A 16,320-nucleotide genomic window follows, 5' to 3' on the forward strand; every position below is an offset into this window, starting at 1 on the left:
CACACACACTTTCACACAGAGACAGGCACACACACGTACAGACACACACACTAACTTTCACACAGAGACAGACACACACACACACACACACACATACATACATACATATGGAAAAGAAACAATACTTTTATAAATCACAATAAGATGTAATAAAGTACAGAAAAACTAAATGTAAGAAAATGTGATCTTTAATACACACAAATATGTATGGCTGGTCGGATGCGTCTTGGACTCGGGTTCCTCTTCATTACGTATAACGCTTTTGCCTTTTGCTAAAGCTTTCCGTGGAGGGGATCGTGGGTGAGTTTGTACCATTCTTGGGGGGCTCTGCCTTGTTGGGGCGGAGCTGTGATCCAGGTGAACAGCAGATCGGGCATAGGTGGGCATGTGGGCAGAGGAGTAGGAAGGCCGGTCAAGCAAATAAGCTTGCTAAGGTACGCAGCAGCAGCAAGCAGCCCCCCCATCCAGCCAGCCAGCCAGTCTGGCTGGCAGTGACTGAGTGGTTGACAGACGGCAAGCAACGGAATGTACGTGCTCTGTGATGTCATAGCAGTCAGCTGAGAGAGGCTCGTGATGTCATCGCTGAGCTGGCTGGCTGGCTGGCTCTGTGTGTGTGTGTGTCTGTGTCTGTCTGTTTTTCTGTTTGTCAGTCTGTCTGTCTGTCTCTCTCTCTCTCTCTCTCTCTCCCTCTCAATTCAATTCATTTGTATTGTCAAAGCAATTGGACATACATACATACATACATACATATATGTAGCGTAAGGTACACTTATACATTTCAATTAAAGAAGTGAATTCATAGTATCACCTTATCACGAATCCTGGAGTCTTGTAGAACTCAATTTCTGTAATCATTGGACGCAGACACCAATTCCAAAGATATAAATTGTCAAATTTATTTAAAAACAAAGACTAAATGTAGCACTACACTAATTATACAAAAGGGAAAAACTAATTAAAATTCAACTCTAGATCAACAAATCAAAGACAAATCACTTCCGTGACCAAATCAAAGACCATGGGATCCCATAGGATAACACACAAATCGTTAAACAAAAAAGGTTATAAACACATTGACTACAATACCGGTTAGTAATTCTAGGAATCACTAAGAAACAGTTGAAAGTGCTAAATTGCAGTTTCAGAAGATGAAAAAAAACTGTAACTGATGGGATATGTAGTACTTTATACTCGAGTGGTCTATGCGATTACACCCTGTTGGTGTTATTAAGAATGCCAAGTACCAGAATGCAGAGCGGGACTGTTTTTTGTGCCGTGACTTGTCGGGGGAAAAAGGCGCAGAAAAAACGGACGAGAAGGTGAAGGTAGTATGGCGGTGATGCACGCGTTGGTGAAGTGGGAAAGCGGGGTCGACAAAGACTCTTACAGCGTGATTCCCACTGCTTGCTTTCGCAATTTTGATTTATTCAGCATTGCTGATGATGACGAAGAGACGACTCGAAACTTCAGAGCAGAGTGGAGAGACACGAACAAACCTCCAAAAGGTGGATGGCCTGTCCATGAAGCGCAGATCATTATGACTGGTAACAATGTTTATTTAAAAAAAAAACATTAAAGTCTTTACATGCTATTTGATATATACAATCACAGTATATTTGAAATGAATGTTTAAGTTATTAATGTGTTGTACTTCTAACATACTCTTATAACATGGTAGGTGGTGGTGAGGGCGCTAAAAACTCGTCATACTTGACTGGCATTTGTAAGAACGATTTATTGTGTGTTGTGCTTTACAATAAAATCCCCCAAATCACAAAATAAATTAAACCAGATATAATTTAACTTCAGTTTTGATTCAGTGTTGGCTGTTCATCTTAATTTGTATGGTCAAAGCACAGTATTTTTATGACACATAAATATAATCCCCAAATATCTGTGGACATAATGCAGGGTTTTATTTATTTTATTTTTATTTTAGGAAAAGAAGGCGAACTAAGAAGAAAACTTAATGACCTAACAAAAATGCCCTGTCCTAAAATGAAGAGAGTACCTAAACCAAACAAAAAACTTCAAATTTCAGATGATAGTGACCTTGATGAACCACAGTTACCGGTGAGATAATTACTGCAAATATTAAATAAATGTATTGCAGGATTGTTTTTTTTTAATCATATTCATATATATATATATTTTCATTTTAAACTCTTTTCCTCTCTGAATACAGCACAAAATAAGAAAGAAAACCGATGGAGCTTCAAGAATTAGATCCCGTCATATTCTACAGACATTTAAAGAGTCCAGTGAAGTTGAGCTACAGCAAAAAGTTAAGCAGCTCGAAAAGGAAAACACAAGACTTAAAAATGAAAACCAATGTCTTCGAAACCGTATGGTTGATGGTAAGTTTTTTTATTTATAGCAAATAATTCCTTACCTTGATAAATGTTATTCTTCAGTAATTTAGATTCCAGAGTAATGTATTATAGTTGATCATACTGAAGTAATCTAGAACCACAATACAGACTCTTAATGTGCACTGTCTAATAGTATAATAATACTGATTATTAAATAAAGTTTTTCAACATAACTTCATAATCCTACATTAATGACTATATGCATTACATTAGACCTGGTAATTCTTGTATTTTATCTTTTTTATTTTTTTCGTAGCTAATGTTAATGACCCACAAAAAGGTCAGTTTGCCAATAACATAGAGCAAGTCTCTCAAGTATAATTGCAGGCATTGATGGTTTTGTTTTCACTTTGTATTAAATATATTACTAGAAATGATTATCATTTAATACTAAGGTTTTTTTCTCCAGAGATTCCAGACCTTTTGGATAATCTGAAATTTTTTTTAACAAAAGCCACATTTATCAGCGATGAAGACAAAAGTGTGTCACCATCAAGTGGTTCTGACAGCCCCACAGCAAATTGTTCTGAATCTGACAAAGAATCACCAAAACAGGTATAACACTCTTGGTCTACAATATTACAAAGACAAGGTAAAAATATATATATTGAAAACAAATATTGGTTGTAAACAATCTAATGATGCTACATTATCAGTTATATTCATAGTTATAGTTGATAATAAGAATGTAATTGAATTATGGGTGTCACAGATTCACTGACTTTATTATGTCTGTAAATTAATAAACTTAGAATTGAGACATACTGTGGTCTTTAATAACACATTTCTGTAACAAAATCACAGCCTTACTGATAATGTATTCCACTTAACATAATATAAGAATAGTTTGGGGATAAACTTGTTTTTTATTTACCATTGTCTTTTAGGTGGAAATATTCCCAGGCACTGGAGTTTACATTGACAAACTGTCCTGGATCCTTGCAGAGAGGTGCAGCACGAATACGTCATATGCAAGAACCCTGACGGTTGCTGTCTTTGACTTTCCAACATTATTAAAGAGCAATCTTCGTGGTGGTGGCAGCAAGAGAGATCCAACTTCGGAGAAAAAGACACCTCTGGATCGCTTAAAGGTGGAAGCCATATATGGTATGTAAATGCTGTTGTACAAAATTTCTAACTCTCCTTTTTAACTGTATAGAACACAAAGGGTTAGCATTTGAAATGTTCCTTTGGCCTTTGTTTTAGTTTCAGAGACTAGAGTTAATTTATTAATAAATAATAATACCTTACATGTAGCAGCTGGAAAGATCCCAAAGTGCTCTACAGACTCACTTCACCCACCACCCTCTGGGGTGCAGCCATTTTGTACCAGCAGATTACTACACAGCAGTAAAGGTGGAGTCATAACAAATTTGTTAGACCTGATTGAGGGAAGCCTGACTTAGAATTCAGCCACGTCACTCTTTCAACAACACCTTGTAAATCACCTTGGATTAATGCTTCAGACATATTAATACATAATAATAATGAATAGTGCCATGGGATCCTTGACAATATAAACTTTCATGTCTCATTTAAATTTGACTTTTGAGCAAATACTTCACATTTCAGTCCAGTTGTGCCACATCAATGTAATGCTTAAGCAAGGTATTAATGGAGAAAAGACTGCCTTTGCATAGCTGCTTCGCCAAGTACAGATTTTACTATGAACTAGTGTAAGACAAGTTTAAGAGCATACACCAAAACGTTTAAATACACCCACACACAAAAATGTTGATTTACTGTGGCAATATGTAACTAATGAACCCTTCTCAAAGATATGTGGTATGTTTATTAAAAGATTTTTATATATCTATGTGCAAGTCATTAAATCTATGTGATACATGTTTTTTAGGGGCTACCTTGAAAAAATTGCCCAGTACCCCAAAGAGTGTAATTGGTGGTGCAATTAACAGCAAGATAAATGAACTACGACACAGAATGAAACCAGAGTGAAGATTTGAAGAACCAGATCTGTATTTTTTGTTTTGTTTTCAACAGGGTTGGGGTCAATTCCAATTCAATTTTTAATTCCCTTTTCAATTCAATTCCAATAAAGAATATTCTGTGAATGCAAAAAGTAATTGCAATTTTGAATTGATTTGTAGGAGGAATTGGAATTGAAAAACAGGAATTGACCCCAACCATGGTTTTCAGTGAGTGTTGTACAAATTGATAGGTCAGGGTTTCTGTAAAAACTTAATAGAGGCCAGCAGGCGTGCACGATCTGGGAAAAACTGCTCCACTACAACAGACCTCTTTCCCTTCGTTTTCTCTAAAAACCTCCTGATATCCTTCACTGCAGCTCTGACTCACCGAGGACGAGGAGGCGAGAGAGGAATCCGTGAAGCCGCCCTCACTGTCACTCCGAGCCGCGATGCTCCAGCGTGTAGCCGGACCTTTCCCCACCAAGCCGCTCGCTACCCCAGCTTCACTACTGTGCCACCACTTCTTTTACTGCCACTATTTACCAACACCGTCCGTGCTCCCTCCCAGCACCTTCTTAGTGCGTTTTTTCCACCCGGCGCCTCGGCTTGTACCGCCGAGCCTGGCCCTGCCTCCTCCTCGGCTACACCCTGTGTGTCTGTCCGCCCGTCTGCTGGCTGCTGAGGTTGTTCCTCGTCACTAACCAGCGCCCCGTGCACCGCCTCAACACCATCTCCCCCCGGCGTCTCGGTCGTCACTATCCCCCGCTGCCTCGACCCCGTCCCCCAGCTGTGCGTCATCGCCTCCGGGCAGCTCTTCCCCCGTCACGGCATCAGTGGTACCATCGGTCCGACCGGCGACTGTCTCCTCCGCCGGGGCTCGATCTCTGTCTGCCCGCTGCATCTGTGGCTGCGGGCCGGTGTCTCTATTCCTCCCCGCGTCGCCCCGCTCCTCCTCCCGCTCCCTGTCCTGCTCGGGACAGTTCCTCACGACATGCCCCTCGCTCCCACACCTGAAACACTTCATGGACTCCGAAGTAGCGAACACGACGTAGTCGGTATTGTCGATCTTAAATTTAAAAATGACATTAAGATCCTCATTGATGTTATTGAGGATCATATACAGCTGCCTTCGGAAGGACATGACGTGTTTCAGTTGCGGGGCTTTGCAGCCCAGCGGGACCCTCTTAATGCCGGACATCAGCTGCCCGAGCCGGTGCGGATGAACGGAGGGACGTTAGACAGCGTTACCTTCCGGGCAGGAGCAGCGAGCGGCAACACCGGGGTGAAAGTGTCGTCTAACACTGTGCCATTAGCCACTAGCTGATTGAGCAGATCAGTGGTTTTTAAGAAGATAACAATGGCAGCAGACTTGATATTTTCACACCCTGCTACCTCCCCAACCGCTAACACACACTGCTCTAGGGGGCAGAACTGCACCGGAGCGATCTTGACTCCATGGCGTCGGGTCAGTTTTTCAAAAGACGCATTCAGGGGGTCCGACCCCCCGACCCGGGAAGAACTACCGGTACTCCCCCCTCCCCTCCCCTGTTCCCCCACAATAAGAAAAGCACTGAAAACAGAAGACAAAATAAACAAACTGAAAAAAGTAAAGCAACAAAAAAACGCAGCCAAAGGACAGAGCTCTCAGCAGCACTCCCGCTCACTGCAGACCCCTCCCACACACTCCCAGCTGAGAGAGAGAGAGAGAGAGAGAGAGTTAGTGTCTGTCTGTCTCTCTCTCTCTGTAGATGCATCATAGGGAACATATGTAACAATCTCTCTTTTTGTTTACCAAAAATGAGAATGAACGTATTTCAAGTGGGTGTTGCCTTGGTTGGAAACGTTTTAAGATTATTTATGAAGTGTAAAGTGGATTTGTCTCAGTTCTCCGTAGTTTTCAATGTATGTGCCATTCAGTAGCGTTCATGTTACAGATGTGCCCTATGCAGTGGTAGGGTCAATAAAATGTCAGTAAAACTTTATTTTAGCAATTATGGAGGGGAAGAACTGCAAATAGAGGGTCCCCACTAATTATCTAACTTACCAACAACGTTTCAAATTAGGTCTTGCGAAGCTGCCAAATAATGCTGTATAATCGTATGTGTCTTCATACACCGGCTGCTATAGTCTGATAGCTTTGATTATATATATATATTTTCTCGTGAACCACAAATGCTATTTGCTTGATTTTTACAGAGTATGTTATAAATACCATTCTTATGAAGCCTGACAAATTGTATCCTGTAATTATGAATATTTTCAAATCATTTGTTTGTTTTTCCTAACATGTTACAAATGTTCCCTATGTGAAAGATGCATTATATCTTAATAACGTCTAAACAATTAAAGATATACAGATTATTATTTTCGGTAAAGTTATAACACATTGCTATTAACTATGTGTGTCAGTAAAAGTTTAAAAAATCCTAACAATTTTTTATTGATCCTGCAAAATAAGTGTTTAGGGAACATTTGTAACATAGTTTGGGTTAGCCACTGGGTAAGGGTTACATCTTCAGCAGTAAGTTTATTCATGTTAATTATTCTCATCAATGTTAAAGAACAATAAGTTCTATCATGTGTGTCGATAAAATGCTGATATTCCATAACGTTTGCTTGTGTATTCTGCAAAACACATATTTAGGGAACATTTGTAACATTAGGGTTACGATTTGCCATAGACGCGGAATGAGTTTGATTGTGATGTTAAATGGGGTTTAAAGACGCAGTCGCCTCGGTGCTGATTACTATTGCTGTGTTTCTCCACTTCTACTCCATGCTTGGGAACGCCCACATCCAGTGACGTCAAAACCGGTGGAAAAGCGGGCCGGTTCAAAAAAGATCAGCTGGATCCCAGGCCGAGCAGCAGCTCCGGCTCCAGCACCGGCACCATGTCGCTGGAAAAGCGCTAAGTGAGCTCACAGTGAGCTCAGTGTAATGTCTGCTCTGGTGAGCTCACAGTGTGACCTAGTCGTGAGTTCACGTCTTCACTGGGTAGTCCATGACAACTTAATTGACTCAATTCTTGGGCTTAATTGGTCAAAATGACCATTGGTTGAAGGTACTCAGGGACTGATGTGTAGAGAGACTTATTAAACCTGCAGGATTGTGGTTTTCCCAGAACAGAATTAACCAGTGTAGCGTTATGTTGGGTGTATTCTGATAAGAGCATTTTAGCTCTGAGCTGAAGCACTGATCTAAAGAAGACCTCTCCCCCCCAAATTTATCAGATTTCCTTAACTCATCAGCATGTGAACTGGTTTACATCAAAGTGACAGTCTTGGGAGGATGGCACCGAGAATGGGCCAAATAGCTTGGAATCCCTGCTGTGAGATGTCTGGGGAAAGGGGCCTGTAGGAAATAAAAACTCTTTGAAATGGACGAGAGCCGAAATCCCGACACAGAGCTACGAACCCGTGCCAACCGGCATTTCCAAAAGATGGCATGGATTGACATCAGTCATAAATCAAGCCCCCCTCCAATAGGACACTGGGGGCTGAAACCGAAATCCAATCTCACAAACTAAAGAACCAATCACCTATTGATCTGACAGGCGTATAAAGGGTAACGCACGGCATCTCTCTCTCTCTCTCACCTAAACCAGTAACTCGCTGCCACAGCTCAACTTGTATCTCTGTTGCCAGAACCGGAACCAGAAACCAACTAAGTCTTTGCCAGCAACAGAAGGGTTAAACTGGGAGAAGGAGATTGAGCCGTAGGAAGAATTCTTTTAAAGGACTTTATTAAATAAAGAACTTTACAGACTGCGCTGCCCGCCTGTGCCCAGCCATCCAGCTGGACAATTGACTAAGTCGACTGAATACGAAAGTCATTTAAATAGCTATTTGAGTCTTAAGAAACTTGACCCTTGGAACGAACAGGGCCCTGCTTTCCTCAAAGACTTTGTCTTCAAGTTTGTGGTTAAAATACTTAATTTAATCCCTGTATTGTATGGAATAATAATAACAACTGTAAAACATAAGAGAAGGGCCTAATAATAAACACAATACACAATAGACTAGAACCCTTAGAATATAATAATACGAACATCTTCATGATTAGTATGATTGTACTTTGGATAATATATTAATGCAAGTTGATAACATATTTTACAGAAAATGGGTTTTAGGAATTGTGACCAAAAAACTAAAATAATTGCTTCAGGGACCACTGCTCCTTTTATCAAGACCAATGTATAGCCCACTTTTCTTTTAAATTATGTTTAAAACAAAATTGAAGAAGCAGTGGTTAGTTCTGAATCAAACATATTGACCCCCTCACTCAATCTGTAAGTCCTGCAGCAAACATTGGAATATGCATAGATATTTGCACAGACTGGTATAAATGTCCCTTATAACTAACCAAATGCCATTTTTGTTGTTTGAAAAGTGCCCAACATCTTACCAGTATGTCCTTTTAGTATGTCACAAAGGTTCCCTAAGGCACAGAAACTTAGAATACAGAGCAAACACAAGTTTCAACCATTGAAATACTTACTAATTTGATTGTTTCACGGACATCAATATCTGGACAATCATAAATATCAAGACTGGCCGTTTCTGGTGCACCTCCAAGCAGCACATGGATCATTGCAGGACTTCCGATATGGAGGGAATTAAGTGGTCAGGTTCTCCTTCAAATAACAATGTTTTATCAGTGATTCCTGAGGAGGGAGGAAATCAAATAAGAATACACATCAAATCACATATATATATATACAGTGAGGGAAAAAAGTATTTGATCCCCTGCTGATTTAGTATGTTTGCCCACTCACAAAGAAATGATCAGTCTATAATTGTAATGGTAGGTGTATTTTAACAGTGAGAGACAGAATAACAACAAAAAAATCAAGAAAAACGCATTTCAAAAAAGTTATACATTGATTTGCATGTTAATGAGGGAAATAAGTATTTGACCCCTTCGACTTAGTACTTGGTGGCAAAACCCTTGTTGGCAATCACAGAGGTCAGACGTTTCTTGTAGTTGGCCACCAGGTTTGCACACATCTCAGGAGGGATTTTGTCCCACTCCTCTTTGCACATCCTCTCCAAGTCATTAAGGTTTCGAGGCTGACGTTTGGCAACTCGAACCTTCAGCTCCCTCCACAGATTTTCTATGGGATTAAGGTCTGGAGACTGGCTAGACCACTCCAGGACCTTAATGTGCTTCTTCTTGAGCCACTCCTTTGTTGCCTTGGTTGTGTGTTTTGGGTCATTGTCATGCTGGAATACCCATCCATGACCCATTTTCAATGCCCTGGCTGAGGGAAGGAGGTTCTCACCCAAGATTTGACGCTACATGGCCCCGTCAATCGTCCCTTTGATGTGGTGCAGTTGTCCTGTCCCCTTAGCAGAAAAACACCCCCAAAGCATAATGTTTCCACCTCCATGTTTGACGGTGGGGATGGTGTTCTTGGGGTCATAGGCAGCATTCCTCCTCCTCCAAACACGGCGAGTTGAGTTGATGCCAAAGAGCTCGATTTTGATCTCATCTGACCACAACACTTTCACCCAGTTCTCCTCTGAATCATTCAGATGTTCATTGGCAAACTTCAGACGGGCCTCTACATGTGCTTTCTTGAGCAGGGGGACCTTGCAGGCGCTGCAGGATTTCAGTCCTTCACTGCATAGTGTTACTAATTGTTTTCTTGGTGACTATGGTCCCAGCTGCCTTGAGATCATTAACAAGATCCTCCTGTGTAGTTCTGGGCTGATTCCTCACCGTTCTCATGATCACTGAAACTCCACGAGGTGAGATCTTGCATGGAGCTCCAGACCGAGGGAGACTGACAGTTATTTTGTGTTTCTTCCATTTGCGAATAATCGCACCAACTGTTGTCACCTTCTCACCAAGCTGCTTGGTGATGGTCTTGTAGCCCATTCCAGCCTTGTGTAGGTCTACAATCTTGTCCCTGACATCCTTGGACAGCTCTTTGGCCATGGTGGAGAGTTTGGAATCTGATTGATTGATTGCTTCTGTGGACAGGTGTCTTTTATACAGGTAATGAGCTGAGATTAGGAGCACTCTCTTAAAGGGAGTGCTCCTAATCTCAGCTCGTTACCTGTATAAAAGGGGACAATATTAGGTATAGATATCCTTAGAGAAGCCGGCGCACTAGTGGATGCTAATAATAATTGCATAATATGGACCAATACACACGGGAATAAAAAGAATACACAAAGATACGCAACAAATTGTGCTAGTATCTCACTCACACCGTCAACACCTCATATATGGCCAGACACACCACTTGGACACGTATGTCAGGAATTTCCTGATGTTTGGGCAACACATAAACTAGATTGTGGTCTGGCACAAATTGAACCTATAGTAATCCCAGGTCCAGTACACAAAGCACATAAACAGTATCCTATTAAACCAGAAGCTTTTACAGCAGTTCAGACAATTATTCAAACATTGCAAAATGAAGGAATAATACGCGAAACGCATTCAACCACTAATTCTCCAATCTGGACAGTGGCAAAACCAGACGGCTCATGGTGACTCACAATTGATTACACACAATTGAATAAAGTTACACCCCGGTTACACCCGATTGTAGCCAATCCCAACACTATATTAAATGATTTGAAACCTGAACACTCTATTTTTACCATCCTGGATATTAGCAATGGATTTTGGAGCCTGCCACTCCACTCTGATTCCCAAGATAAATTTGCGTTTACTGTATGTGACAAACAGTACACATGGACTAGAGTGCCACAGGGATTTCACAACAGTCCGACACTCTTTCACCAGGCAATGGCCAAGACCTTAGAAGGAATGGATCTGACACCCTGGAATAGTTTAATCATCCAGTACGTGGATGATCTTTTGATTGCGTCTCCTGATGAGTCCTCGGTGTCTTACAAAAGGCAGGATTTAAAGCAAGCCCTAAGAAAGCACAAATAGGCTTAACTAAGGTTCAATATCTCGGACACAACATTTCACAAGGACAAAAATCTATGACGCATAATAGGCAAGAAGCCATTCTAAATATGCCAAAACCACATAATGTTAGGGCTGTGCGTAAAGTTATGGGGCTCCTTAATGATTGCCGCACTTTCATCCCTAATTTCACACAAGCCACAGGTCCGATACAGGCGTTAATCAAAGGGAGCCCGGCTCCCTTGGACCCCATAGACTGGGGACATGAACAGGAAATAGCCTATCGTGTAATAAAACAGGCTCTCAGCAATGCCCCCGCCCTCGGGTTACCAGATCATACTAAACCATTTCACCTCTACTGTTCCCAAGATGGGATCTATTATACAGCAGTTCCGACACGTCCCGTCGCCTATTACTCCACAAAGCAACCTACGGTAGCAGCAGGCATGCATCGCTGTATGGCAGCAGTAGACTGCGCCTCTTGGGCAGTGCAGGCATGCGATTCGATTGTAATGAACACACAGTTGATTCTGCACACAGGACACACGTTAGTTGAATTATTACACACCGGCAAATTGCGTTCAGTCTCCGATAGTAGACGAGCTAGATGGGAAGCTGTTTTGCTCCCCAGAGATAAATCCATACAAATAATAAAAGACACACGAGTAAACCCAGCAGATGGGATGTTAGGGGAGGGAGAAGAGCATACATGCTCTGAGCTGGTTCTCCAGGAGGACCACAGTCGCTTCCTAGAAAACCCCCTCACAGACCCTGACTTGGAACTATATGTTGATGGATCCAGGAAAATAAAAGATGGAATTCCCCACACTGGGTGGGCGGTGGTATTGGATGATAGCACCGTCGTAAAAACAGGATCCCTGCCAGGACACTGTTCAGCCCAAGTGGCAGAACTCGTGGCGCTGACTGAGTCATTAAAAATAGCGAAAGACATTAAAGTTAACATTTTCACTGACAGTCACTATGCATTTGGAGTAGTACACGACTATATGGCAACCTGGGAACGTAGAGGGTTTATAACAACAGCAGGAGAAGTAATCAAAAATTATGAGTATGTCCTTAGTTGAATCATGGACAGATAACAAATGTGTCCAAATGACACGCACCTATGCAAATGCCCTTAATAAAACAAAATGTTGGGTTTGTTCCCACATTCCACACGACACTAAGAAAGGGGTTCCAATGATCCCCATTCCAATTCCAGGATTTTCTGATTATTCACAACTTAGAGTTGCCTCTAATGTACGGTATGCATATGATTATGCCTTAGGCATCACAGGAGAATGGTACTTTAGACCGAAGATGGATCAGAATAATCAAAGCAACTACAAAGATACACCAGTCCTCCGGAGAAAAAACCCTCTGGGGATGGCTTGCTGATACCTTTGGTAATCTGGGTATGATTGTGTTACATGGATTGATATCGGTAGTTACTATTCTGCTATGTCTGTATGTTTCTTTTTTATGTCTTAAATACACTGTTCAAAGAGCATCTCAACAACTTTGTAAACCTCATAATGTATCTACTATGGTTACAGCTGCAATTAAAACACCCTCGTTGGCAGACGTTCTCTAAATTTCTACTAAACGACACCATCCCTCACTCGGGAGGAGCAAAACTCACACACCCATTGACACAAATCTTATTCTATCCCCTTGGTTCTGGAGGCTCCATGTGACTGAGGACAAATGGATTTAGTATCAAAGGCAATAAACCTCATGACTCAAGGAAAACCAAAGGATGCATTGGAAAGATACTATTACAAAGGTCACTCTGCTCCATGAGACACCTTCAGGACATTCTGTACATTCACATTTAGGGACACACACTTATCGCTCTCCCAGACAGCAGGGACACCCTTACACTCGCCGTACACACATATACACCCCACGGGGAAGGGTTGGGATGAAGGAGCTGAAAACGCAGCGTCAAATCTTCCTAACCCCTAAGGGGATTTGCTTGTAACTGACAAACATAACTTTTTGGCTTCTTTCTGCTTTGCTCTATTGCCAAACAGCAGAGAATGAAGACTCTGTATAGGAAGTTGAAGAAAGTGTTTTGTGATAACTATATAATGTTTTATATTAATACTAGCATTAGAAGTAGTTTGTATACAGACTGAGCAGATTAGATTTAGCAGCACAAGTAAAGGGTCAACAAGGTTAGTTTGTTAGAAACTCCTGTCAGTAATGAAAGATCACACAGTGCCGAAATAGCCTACAGATGTCTGCTGAGAATTTGTTTATGACTTAATCGTTTCTCCAGATAGGCAGGAATTGTTTCTGTTAACGAGCGATTGACACTAGGTAAATGACGACCGTGGGATCGCATCTTCCTAGTGCACATCAAAGACGGACATCTGCTTTGGATCCATCACCTCTTCACGGGAGGACAGATCATAAAACGGACCCGGACCTGTATCTTCTGATTGGATGAACGGCCATAAGATGTTACGTCATTTTCCTATAAAGCTGCACTCATGTTGGTAAACATTAAGTTCTCACTGAAGGAATTATTCCTGACATGGGGCTTCCGAGCGGCTCGATTAAAGTTCTATTTGCTTTATCTCCACGATTTCTCCACTTATTTCCCACACGGTTCTACACCATATAATCACAGTTTAAACGATATTAAATCAAATCGCAGCCAATCAGCTTTTCTTCATTTTGAAATCATTTAATGAGAGCATTACATTTATTTTGGTAAGACTAAATTAGAATGCATATTTCCTGTAACCAACTAAACACATTTATACATTTTGCTACAAGTAAGACTTTAAAAATAGATCATGTAGTACTGTATACCCGCTGCTACAGCCATCACTGTGATTCTCTCTCCGTCACAAAAGAGGCACGTCATCAGGGGCCCAGTTGATAAGGACAGTACAGGAACCTAAAACATGCACTGCAGCAGTCACATGATTCACAGCAAAAAAAATGTTACAATACAGCTTCATGTGAAACCCTCAAAACCCAGCACAGAAGACTGGAGAATAATCATGTACTGGCACTAGGAAACACATGAAAACAAAAAACAATGAGCTCGTACCTTATCCATATTAAGATCTCTTTGTAGTGGCCTTACATAGATCATGGCAGAGCCAATGTGGATTTCTGGGTCCCTTCAATATTTCATGAGTACCCCTCATCAGGGCAAGGAATAACATCCAAGATCCTGAAATCTTCATGAGTTCAAATCCAGCCCCTCACTCAGTTTAGGATACGATTCCAAGAACTGATTTCTGAATCCTTCACAACTGCGCTCACATCCTGACATGAAATACAACTCAAATGTGAATCTAATGAACATCTTACTCACTAATAGACAACCTTGGATTCACAATAGGTTTCTATTCTTTTCATTTGTATAGCATGTGCACGTAGAACAAGCGAATGGATCACAAACGGGCAAATATTCCCGATCTGAATTCCACACATTTCATTAGGAGAGGCATCTGAAAGGATTTGGGGAGCTTTCAAATTGTAATAGTTGATGATATTTCAGTAGCACAGGACAGTGCTTTAATAAAACGTATAAAATATCCAAGGTCATATAACATTACATGTCACTCATATAGCTGTCTTGTTTTCCCAATGTTTCTTGTGCTGTGCAGTATATGTACAACTAAATAACACTTTATAAGATCTGTCTTCTAGTTGTTTTACGGTGCTGCTCCGGTGGCGCTGCGGGTTAAACGCCCAGAGCATCAGAGCGGCGGCGGCGTCAGAGCAGCACTGGGCCCCCAAACAGCGCGGCTAGAAACCTACATAGAGCCAAACATTTTAACCTTTTGACTTGTCCATTATAACCCCAATTAAATCATTAATATCATATAGAACTCTTTTAATAATCATTATTGTAATCATCGCTTCACTGCACCGGCTCATTTCATGCTGTATTACAGCAGTGCTCTGTTCACACAATCTCTCTCTCTCTCTCTCAATTCAATTCAATTCAATTCAAGGGTGCTTTATTAGCATGACAAACAGTTTCGTAGTGTTGCCAAAGCAGTTAATATTATATACATAAATTGAAAAATAATAAAAGGTAAGAAAAATAATGTATAAATAAAATCTTAATAGACATGTACATTTACTTTATTTATACTTAACAAGTTTACAGCTGGTGCTCCTGTATGTTTTCACAGTGAGCCCCTCAGGCTGTGGCAGGCGGCTACATATTGGGCGGCCAGGGGGGCAGTGTGTCCCTCCCCCAGGAGGATAGCTATTTGTTTTTCATGTATCAATTCAGAAAATGATTTTACAATATTTATGAATTTATTAAAGAATGTGTCCCTTATTTTGGCATATTTATTGCAGTGGAGGAGGAAGTGCATCTCTGTCTGGACCTCTCCTGTCTCGCAGTGACCACAGCGCCGCTCCTCTCTGGGCAGCCAGCTCTGCCTGTGTCGGCCTGTCTCTATGGCCAGGCTGTGATCACTGAGCCTGTACTTGGTCAGGATGCGTCTCTGCTTCGTATCTCTGACAGTGAAGAGATACTCTGTCAGGGTGTTTTCTCTGTTTAGGGCCCGATAGCAATCCAGTTTACTTTGGGAATTTGGTTTCATTGTTCCAATGTTCCAGATAGGAGGTTTTGATTATCTTTATGATTTGGTTGACTCTAATTGGGGGCAGGTAAGCAGTGCTGACCTGAAGCTGGTCTCTGTTCGCAGTATTAGCGGGGGTCAGTGCCGTGAGCTTCAGGGCCAGCTGACTCAGGGGACTCTTTTCAGGGCTGAACTCTTGGGTTTGGAGGACCTTGTACTGCAGTGAGTCTGACTCACTTTTCTTCAGGTGCACCAGAATTGCAGTGCTCTTTTCTTTATATTAATGAGAGTTGGGTAGCGGCCTTATTCTGCCCTGCATGCGTGGTTTGGTGTGTTCTTCTTCTGATTGTGTAGAAAGCTCTTCTTGTTTTGTCTTTGAGTGCCTTCACTGCCAGGTTAAAGTCAGGGGTGCTGAGGACCATGTTGAACAATTTAAGCTCAGCCTCCTGCAGTTGTGCGCTGCTGTGTTTGAGCATCTCAGTGCTGATGCTGTCCGGGATGCAGGCTTTTCTGGGTGGAAGTGCCTGGAGCTTTTTAGATATTTCCTGTAGGGTGATTGGAGCATCA

The 16,320-nt window shown here is 41.6% G+C and overlaps 1 non-coding gene across 1 annotated transcript; it reads left to right on the top strand.

The window, feature by feature from the left end:
* The first annotated feature begins 228 nt into the window (after positions 1–228).
* LOC136721706 (U5 spliceosomal RNA) lies at positions 229–343 on the top strand. The gene has a single exon (XR_010806141.1). It is a non-coding gene; the product is annotated as a U5 spliceosomal RNA (small nuclear RNA).
* Positions 344–16,320: the final 15,977 nt, after the last annotated feature.

This window comes from Amia ocellicauda, unplaced genomic scaffold (genome assembly GCF_036373705.1).
Source record: "Amia ocellicauda isolate fAmiCal2 unplaced genomic scaffold, fAmiCal2.hap1 HAP1_SCAFFOLD_121, whole genome shotgun sequence".
In the NCBI taxonomy this organism is placed as follows: Eukaryota; Metazoa; Chordata; class Actinopteri; order Amiiformes; family Amiidae; genus Amia; species Amia ocellicauda.